General features: G+C 37.0%; 1 non-coding gene across 1 annotated transcript; it reads left to right on the forward strand.

Annotated features, from left to right (window-relative positions):
• The first annotated feature begins 949 nt into the window (after window positions 1–949).
• On the forward strand, window positions 950–1,056 carry LOC112441050 (U6 spliceosomal RNA). The gene has a single exon (XR_003029032.1). It is a non-coding gene; the product is annotated as a U6 spliceosomal RNA (small nuclear RNA).
• The last annotated feature ends 9,603 nt before the right edge of the window (window positions 1,057–10,659 follow it).

A 10,659-nucleotide genomic window follows, 5' to 3' on the forward strand; every position in this document is an offset into this window, starting at 1 on the left:
TCATTAGGTAATTGCAAATTGAAAAAAAAAGATGAGATACCACTATACACCAGTTAGAATGGCTAAAAGTAAAAAAATAAATAAATAACTGAAAATACCAAATACTGGCAAGGATGTGGAGCAACAGAAACTTTTGTTTATTGCTGGTAGGAATGCAAAATGCTACAGCCATTTTGAAAGAAATGTTGGCAGTTTCTTATAAAGCTAACATAGTCTTATCATATGATCCAGCAACCATAGTCCTAGATATTTGTCCAATTAATTTGAAAAAATATTTCCCAGAAGAGGGAAAAAAATGACATGCAACCACTTTTCATGACAAGGTGAAACAACATTAAGCACTCAGTATATTTCAATATCAGAGAAATTTGTTTAAATTTTTGGCACAGTTTTAAAAAACGTATCCCCAACTAAACTGGAGAAATTAGGTAGAACACAGTCTGCTAAATATTTCTAGAATTCAAGGTACCTTTGAAAAGAATTATACATAGAAGAAATCTTTTAAAACAGAAGTGTTAAAATCTTGTATATTTAAAAAGAGAAACAAAAATTTCCTAGAAGGATGTACTAAATAGTTGATTTCTCACATTATGAAGGAACTGTCCTGCCCTCAAAACTTCTCCATGTCCATATAACTCACAAGCACACAAAATTTTCAGGATAAAAAAATAAGCATCTCTGGTTACCCAACCATATATCTTATAGAACAAACAGGAAAAATGGAGAAAGAAGACAGATATTTCTAAATTGAATCAACTTACTAACAAACATATTCTTTATAATATCTGTAAAGTTGCCTCAAGGCAAAATAATCAGATTAAACAACTGGCTCTTAACCACAGCATGTTAAGAAAATCATAGAGCTACCAGGATGATGTCTTTGAGTTACCACCCAGGTACTGTCACATATAGATAAGAAAAAAACAGTCACCAATAGGAAAGAATTGGGATGCTCAATTTGTCAGCACATATACTAAAATTGAAATGATACCAAGTAAATTAGCATGGCCTCTGCATAAGGATCACATAAAACTTTGTGAAGCATTACGTATTTGGGGGATTGGATAGTTATTGTTTAATGGGTATGAAGTTTCAGTTTTACAAGATGAGAAAGTTCTAGAGATGCATGCTGGTCATGGCTGAACAACAATATGAATGTGTACTTACTGCCACTGAACTATACATTTAACAGTTAAAATGGTAAATGTTATGATATCATGCAAGGTGTCAGAATTGAAATGGAGTAGCTTGTGCCAAACCCTAACAAAATAAATAAATAAAGCCAGGAGGTTGAGAAGGGAGAACTCTCACATACACATGCCTGTGGAAAAAAAATCTAATACGAAGACCCTGAAGGGCTCTTACGCACGTATGCCTATAAGAAGAACATTTGCCAAGGACTTTATAAACTGCAGTTTGCTACAAGAGTCACAAGGACAGCTAGCTGGATGGACGAGAATATTTGCATGACACACTGTCTCCACTAATGAACTGACGTCAACTCCTGCGATAAGTCCCTGTACCCAATTGTTCTCTGTTTTAAAACAAATTAAATGTACTTTTTTCTTTTGCCTTTAAAGCTTCCCCTTGCCTTAATCCCTCCGGATATACTTAACGATCCTCAAAGCCCTTACAGCCTAGATTTGCAAATCCTCTACACGTTCCTGAATAAACTCAGTAACTTTAGGGAATCTCTGTGTTACTTAGGTTGACAATGGATATATTTTACCACAATAATACAATTTTTAAAAAGGATTCAGGAAATATGAAAATGGCTCAATTCTTCCCAAAATCACTTTTCCAACTTAATTCCAGGTTTGTGAAATTTTTGTTTTCATGATTTATTTCCTTGAGGTAAAAAAAACACCTACCTTGCTCTTTTTTAATTAAACACATTTGGAGACAATTACAGATTCACATGTAGCTGTGAGAAATAATATGGAGAGATCTCATGTACACATTACCCAATTTCCCCATAAAAACAACTTGGAAAACCATTGTACAATACTACCACCCACTACACTAAAATTGATAGTCAAAATACAGAACATTTTCATCACACGAGGATACTTCATTCACCTTTTTATTTCCATAGCCATTTCCCTCTTGGTCCTGCCCTCTCCTTAACCCCGGCAGCCACCAATCTCTTCTCCATCTCTATAATTTTGTCATTTCAAGAATACTATATAAGTAGAATCATATAGTATGGAAACTTTTGGAATTGCCTTTTTTATTATTCAGCATGATTATCTGGAAATTCATCCAGGCTGTTGTGTGTATCAATATTTGGTTTCTTTTTATTGCAGAGTAGTATTCCATGATATGGATGTATCACAGTTTGTTTATTCACTTATTGAAGAACATATGCATAGTTTCCAATTTGGAGCTATTATGAATAAAGCTGCTATAAACATTCGTGTACAGGTGTTTGTGTAAGCTAAGTTTTTATTTTTTCTAGAATAAATGCCCTGGAATGCACTTGCTGAGTCATGTGGTAGTTGCATATTTAGTTTTATAAGACACTGACAAACTGTTTTGCAGAGTAACTGTACCTTTCACATTCCAAGCAGCAATGAATGGGAGATCCATTTGTCTGCATTCTTGTCAGCATTCAATGTTGTCCCTCCTTCAATTAATTACTTTTTTAGGCATTCTGATACATGGGTAGTGATATCTCATTGAGGTTTTAATTGCCATTTCACTAATGGCTAATAATGTTGAGCATTTTTTCATATGCCATTGTATATTTTAATGACATTTCTCTGCATGTAATTTGCCCATTTTCTAATTAGATTTTTGTAATTTTGTTTAGCTTTGAGAGTTCTTTATATAGTCTAGATACTGTTAGATACGTTGGATATTTTGTTTACATATCTTTTATCCTACAATGTAGCTTGTCTTTTTATCATCTTAACAGGATATTTCATAGAGAAAACATTTTTAAATTTAATGAAGTATTACTTAGTATTTCTTTGTATAAATTGTCTTTTGCTGTCAAGTCAAAAAATTCTTTTTCTTACTCTAGATTTTGACAATTTTCTATTTTTTAAAGATTTATAGTTTTGCATTTAACATTTAAGTTCATAATCCATTTTGAATTAATTTTTTATAAGGTGAGATACATATCAAGTTTTGTTTTTTGCATATGGATATCCAGCTTCTCTAGCACGATTTATAAAAAAGGCTGTCTTTCCTCCATTGAATGGCTTTTGCATCTTTGTCAAAAATCAGTTGGGCATATTTGTGTGATTATATTTCTGGGTTTTCTATTCTGTTCCATTAGCTATTTATCTATCCCTCCACCAATGACACACACTTTTTTTTTTTTTTTTTTTTGAGTCAGGGTCTTACTCTGTCACCCAGGCTGGAGTGCAGTGGTGCAATCTCAGCTCACTGCAACCTCTGCCTCCTGGGCTCAAGGAATCCTCCCACCTCGGACTCCCAGGTAGCTGGGACCATAAGCATGTGCCACCACTCCAAGCTACTTTTTGTAATTTTTTTAGAGATGGGGTCTCACTGTGTTGGCCAGGCTGGTCTCAATATCCTGGACTTAAGCAATCCACCCACCTTGGCCTCCCAAAGTCCTGGGATTACAGGCATGAGCCACTGCACCCAGCCAACACACAGTCTTGATTACTACATATAATAACTATTGAAATTCAGAATGAATTTCTCCCAAAGGTGATTTTTATCTAGTTCTATTGTCTTTCTATATAAATTTTAGAATAATTCTTTCTATATCTGTAAAAATTGTATTGTGATTGATGGAAATTACATTAAACTTGAATATCAATTAGGAGAAATTGATATTGTTAATATGTTACATCTTCTAATCCATGAACATGATGTACTTTCTTTGAACTCATCAGAGTTTTATGTTTCAGCATACAGGTCATGAACATGTTTGTTAGATTTACATATAAGTATTTCATTTTTGTGCAATTTTACATGGTATTGTACTTTTAATTTTTATGTTCACACATTCTTTGCTAGTATGTAGAAATACATTTTATTTTGGTAGGTATAGCTTGTATCTTGTGAGTTTGCTGCACTCACTTATTAGTTCTAGAAAAGTTTTGTAGGTTCCTGGAGATTTCCTATGTAGACCATCATGTCATCTGCAAATAGGGACAGTTTTTTTCTTATCAATCTGTATTCTTTTATTTGCTTTTCTTGCCTTATTCCACTGGCTGCAATATCCGGTACTATGTTGAATAAGAATGACGAAAGATAAATTGTTGCCTTGTTCCCAATCTCAGGGAAAAGGCATTCACTCTTTTACCATAAAATATAATATTATCTGTAGCTTTTTTATAGATGCTTTTTATCAGGGGAATAAAATTTCCTTATATTTCTATTTTTCTGAGAGTTTTTATCATGACTTGGTGTTGAATTTTGTCAATGTTTCTTCTGCATAATGTAATCTTTTTTAGCCTGTTAATATGATTAAATACATTAATTGATTTTTAAATATTGAACTTTCCTCACATCCCTAGGGGGTGGAAAAACCATTTGGTTCTAGTGTATAATTCTTTTTACATATTGCTGAATTCTATTTGCTAATATTTTCTTAGAAATTTTTGTGTTTATATTCTTGAGTGATAATGATCTGTTGTTTTCTCTTTTGTACTATTATTATTTTATTTTGGTATCAGGGTAATAAGAGCTTTATAAAATTCACTGGAAATTGTTCCCTCTTCTGTTTTCTGGAAGAAGTTGTGTAGAAATGGTCCAGCATCATGTGAAAGAAAGTTAGGATTAGTAAACTTTTATTAGAAAAAACAAAATTGTTCCAATTTTAAAAACAAGAACCACTGGACTAAATTATACATTGGTACCAATGGTTTTGAGTTTCTCCACACATTGACTGGTGAGTGGTAATTGCTGTGTTTGGAAAACACACAAACTGATGCCCTTCTTTTGCTCCCAAATGGCGCCTGAAACCTCTCAGCACCTGTAGTGAAAAGCCCTGTGAAACATGTCCAGATGATAGAGAAGCCCAAAAAGTGGGACGATTCTTTCCCTGGCACTTGACAAAGCCTCAAGGCTCTCTTTCTGAAATGTCATCAGAAGGAACCTTCACACTACTCTTACTGTTGCTTAGGCTTTTGTTTTATTTAGCATATTAGGTCCAAGGAAATTATGCCCAGGAAGGACCACTGCAGTAAATATAAATGCTTTGGTTAATTTGAGCTCTCGTTGATATCTCTTGGTCATTTATTCCGAAGTGGCTATAATGCAGTTGGCCCGGTAAAAAGTTGTTGTTGAAGATCTGCTAATTAAGACAGTTTGACTTAAAAAAAAAAAACTGTTAATTCAATATTTGACAAATGTTTGGTTGTTTGTCTATTCTTTGGTTGCAAAAGGTATGGCAAACACTATGCTTTGTTCTGGAACGTAATAGACAAAAACAGAACTGACTGTGGGAGAGACAGATACAAATGAAACAATCACAAAAACAGGCACTTTACAAAGTGTCACATAGACTATGATAGACAATAAAAGTGACCAGGTTTGTGAGTCAGGAAAGGCTGGTATTGAGATATAAGGATGAGCTGGAGATAACTAGTGGAGGCTACTCTGTGTGCCCTAAGAGGTAGATATCACTATGCAAAGTTCAATAAGACACAGTACTGGGCTCTAGAGCTCATAGTCAGCATTTGTACTAGACCTCAGAGAATGAAAGAGATGTTTAGGACAGAAAAGTAAGGAAGGGTGATTTCAAACCAAGGGAACAGAAGCACAGTTTGCTATTCTCTAACATAGTATCTTCTAAATTCAAAAAAGGAAACCAGCCCAGGGGCACATACAGTTTCCAACAGACAGAGAAAATCCTTCCTGTATTACTTATCAGCTGATTCTAAAAATCCTCTCTGGACTTCTTAAACTGCATACTTCAACTGCCTGCTTGGGTAGGGGTACAACAAAGGCCTGGGCTCACTCAGCCATGTGCTTTGTGTACTTAAACTTAGACACTTTTGTTATGTCTTTCGTGGAAACAAGCAAAGTAGAGGTCACCGAGGAGATGGTGCTCTCAGCCAGCTGGGGGACCCAAAATTCCATAACAGGATCTATCTCTGCTCACTTTCACTGAAGAGTAGAATTTTCACAGAGGGAGTGGGATTATGGCAGGCCTACTTTCATCGGCAGACCCATCCATTGTTCACAGGATTCCGTTTTAAGTTCCATTTCTTTTCAGCTTTTTATCCAGGGAGTGAGATATGTATCCTGTAGTGTTATATAAAGGGGCCATTGTACCAGGATAAATTTAGCCTTAACAAAGGACTGCTCTTGAAGGCTGTCTTAATCCTGATCCATTTTATTGCTTTCTTTCATGACATGATACATAAAGCTATGAACGTACTGAGGATGACTATTGTTGAGGAGAGTTGTTCCTTCTGTTCTAAGTATAAATTGTATTTTTTAAAAATATATAATCACTTGAAAAGAGGAATCCTATAACTGGACTACTTATATAACCAGTCCTACAACAGATGCAGTGTAATTCTATGTATTAACAAGTGGATCTCAAATACCTTGATGGTGAGATGATGATTAACTTTATTTAACCTCAGGTGAGATGATGAGAAAAATAGGTGTCTTCCCACCTCATTGCCATGTTGAGAAGCTTCAGGGAATCTTACTTAAAAGGCGTTAATTGTATAGCAGAGGAATGCAACTTCAAGAGGTATAGAAAAAGAGCCTTTGAAAAACCAGAGGATGATTATGTTGGTGAATGGTGTCCAGGTAAATAGCATTTCTCTATCCAGGAATCACACCTGTATCTATACCACTTATAGCAAATATGGATGCTGGATGGAGAGGTGTTTTTACTGTTAATTACTGGATATTTTTCTTTAATGTTCCCCTAAAATTTGGCAGTTGAATAAAGCAGAAAGAACATAGAATTTGGGCTTAGAAAGATGGATATTAATACTGACTCTGTTATTTGTAACTTAGCCTTTCTATGCTGTTTTAAATTTTGACATCGTGCTGCATGCCAACCAAAGGAGAATTCTGAAGGTAGTTAAAGAGACCCTAAGATTGGAGGAATGCACAATGGTTGGGCATCTTGCTTCATACACACAACAGAAGGTGACCCAGGCACTGTTTCTTATGACTCCCAACCTAGCAACAGAAGGCAGCCCAGGTAGACTCATTCCTCCTGCAAAGTAACAGGAGTTTCTTGGTAACAACAGGTGAGTTCAACACCATCAGCAAAGGTGATCAATTGGTACCACCACCAAAAATAAGCAAGCAGGAGAAGCACTCTTCTTTATCAAGAGACCTTTTGTTCTAAAAGAGATCCAAAGTGGGCAGACAGAACCAAACAAAAGGAACTCAGCTCAACAAGTGACCCTATTTGGGAAGCCTCTTTGTCACTGTAGGCACAAGATGCTCCTCACCTGGCCAGAGAATCTGGGCAAATGGGATGGAGGGGGGAACTAGTATCAGTGGAAGGATTCCTACCACACCCCTCTCCCACCAAGAGACATCCAGGATCCAGATCTGGGTAACCCCCTTCCATCCCCTCAGGTAACATAAGCAGAGACCAGTGGAAGCCCCATCTGTACCAGGCAATCAAAGAGGCCAAAATAGCACTCAACTGGCTGTGAAACTCAACTGCTATTGGAACTACAACCCACAAATTACACCATGGCCTGCAAGTTAAAACTAAAGAGGGTAATTGCATGAAAAAATAAAAGAGTTAAATAAGACCCAGAGTCTCCTAACATAATAGGCAAAGTGTCTAAGACACAATCAAAAGTCATCCATCATACAAAGAATGAGGAAAATAGTAACTTGAGTGAGAAAAGTCAATCAACTGATGCCAATGCCAAGACGAATCAGATGATAGATTATCTGACACGGATTTTAAAGCAGCCATGATAAAAATTCTTCAAAAATCAATTACAAATTCTATTGAATCAAATGAAAAATAATAAAAAGTTCAGCAAAGAACTAGAAATTATTTTTTAAAACAAATACAAAGTACAGAACTGAGAAATATAATGACAGAATTAAATTCAATCCCAGGATTTTATGAGGTTTTTTTTAGTTTTAAATAAGTTTTAAATTTTTACATAATGTTGCATGTTCAAATGAATTGCATAGTCCTTACTAAAGAATACAAGCCCAGTCAATCTTAAAATAGTTTATTTTACATAAATTTTACAAATTTTGACACTGAGAAATGCTATATTCTTATAACTAATCACAAACTGAAGGACTCATTTCAACATCAACTTAAGCAAAACGTTTTTCCCAAACTATGTCCCTTGTTGCTTTCTACAGGCAATGAAATGAATCAATCAGCACATAATTATTAAACAAATGTATAGGATTTTATCCATCCTCAGAATGAAATTTTGATATATCATTATTTACATTTGGGAAACCAATTGCCTCATGTAGAAAAACAAATTTTTACATCCTCTGTTGTACAGAAGATAGAGATAGAGACTCTAAACCTCTGCCCATCATGGTTATCACTGAGGAATCTCATCAGATAAGCTTTAAAAAACCTCATTGTTTATTCAGAGCCAGGTATTTTCTGGTTCATCTCCTAATTCAAAGCAAGAGTCCAAGACCATTCTCCATTTGCAAGGCTTGAAGTCCACAGCTCTCAGTAACCTCTACAGGACTCCCAGGAGCCATTCTCTCAGTCAAGGGTGCAGAGACCTATTTAGTGTGGCACATGAATGGGAAAGGCATCTCAGACACAGACATTACAGATATCCTTATCACCTTCCCAGTATTGGGAAAACTAGTCTTTCCCAAGTAAGGTCATTCTAATTCTTCTTTCTTAATTGACAGAATTTTCTATGAGTGTAGGATTCCAAATCCAAAATCCGGGTAGGTTATCTAGCCCTGTTTAGACTTAACTCTACAAACATTCAAAAGCAAATAAGGGCCTGTTCATCATCTGATAGCAGATATTAGTGAAGGAGCTAATTATATTACAATCTGTGATCACATGAATTAAAGTGCCAAGTGAAGGCAAAATTTTGGGAGACTGAATAGCCATGGCCCCAGACCAGTGTGAAAGGCATTTTAAAAAAAGACCTCAAGGACTGTGGTGTGAAATGGTTATTACCAACAGCATTAGATTTATAAATGGAAAGGCCAAAATAAATATCTCAACTCAAGGCACATGCTGAAAACTTCAGAAGACTTGTTAAGACTGTACTTCAAAAGTAATATGTGTCCTCACAGGGTGGTGGTGAAGATTAAAAGAGATAGCTGTGAATGTGACTGGGTTCTGGGAATCTGCCTTTACTTTTCCTAAATCAGGATGGAGGTTGGGATAAGAATCATACTTGGGACCTCAGAGATCATCCAGTCATCTTACAGATGGCAGACTAGAGGATTTTGTAGCATGCCTCACGCACTTGAAAGAAGCAAAGTAATGTGTAGAGTTTCACACTATGAGCTTTTATACTGAAATGAACATAGGAATTCAAGAGAAAAGTTAAGAAAACCTCAGATATGGGAAAGAAAGTAGATGAGCAGCCTGCATGGGGAGGTCTGGCTGAAAACTGTGAGTGAATTCCCAGTACAAGAGAAGAAGATGAGAGTCTCTCTGTGATCCACTTTCCCACGGCGGAATCATGCAATCCAGTTCATGGGAGAACACCTTGACCTTCCCAAGCCCTGGATCTAACTTGTAGAGTGGCCAGGAAACTGTGAGAAGGAACAGCACTAGGAAGTGTCCCAAGCATTTTCCTAGACCTAGGTGCTGAGAGGAGTGATGGTAGATTCAATCCTAGCTCATTGCAAACTGTGCAGAATCCTGCGACCTAGGAATGATGGTAGCCACTGGCATTAGAGAGTCTCAGGCTAGGGATTGGAGACCTGGGTCTGTATTAGTCCATTTTCATGCTACCGATAAAGACATACCTGAGACTGGGAAGAAAAAGGGGTTTTAATGGACTTACAGTTCCATGTGGCTGGGGAGGCCTCACAATCATGGTGGAAGGTGAAAAGCATGTCTCACATGGCAGCAGACAAGAAAAGAATGCTTGTGAAGGGAAATTCCCCTTTATAAAACTATCAGATCTCATGAGACTTATTCACTGTCATGAGAATAGCACAGGAAAGACCTGCCCCATGATTCAATTACCTCCCACCTGGTCCCTCCCACAACATGTGGGAATTCAAGATGAGATTTAGGTGGGGACACAGCCAAACCACATCAGGGTCTCAAGTGGGGTAGGGACCCTCACAGCCAGAACTGAGAAAAGAGTATAGCATGGCTTCAGCCATGTGTGCTGGAATTAGGTCCCCCCTTTCAAGGGAGTGGTTCCCTGAGAAGCATGGTTTTTATCCAGGCATCAAGTTTTATAGTCCACAGCAAATGTGCAGACTGAAAGCAAACTGTGTGGGACTTAACTAAGTGTTTTGACCGACTCCCACGGTCAACAGTCAGGACAGGAGCATGAGCCCTTCAGGTCTGGAGCATAAGAGGAAAGCAAGTCCCACTACTGCTCACCTGGCTGTGGTGTCAAGACCAACTCTCCCTTCTCATGCTGAAACCTCAGCACACCAGCGGTTGCCCCACTCCTCAGATGGACATTTCTCCAGGGCCCAGAAACTTTCTTCAGACCCCCATCAAGGTTGATTCTTGCACCCACCATTAGGGGGCCTGAGTGCAGGCTT

This window comes from Pan paniscus, chromosome 8 (genome assembly GCF_029289425.2).
Source record: "Pan paniscus chromosome 8, NHGRI_mPanPan1-v2.0_pri, whole genome shotgun sequence".
Taxonomy (NCBI): domain Eukaryota; kingdom Metazoa; phylum Chordata; class Mammalia; order Primates; family Hominidae; genus Pan; species Pan paniscus.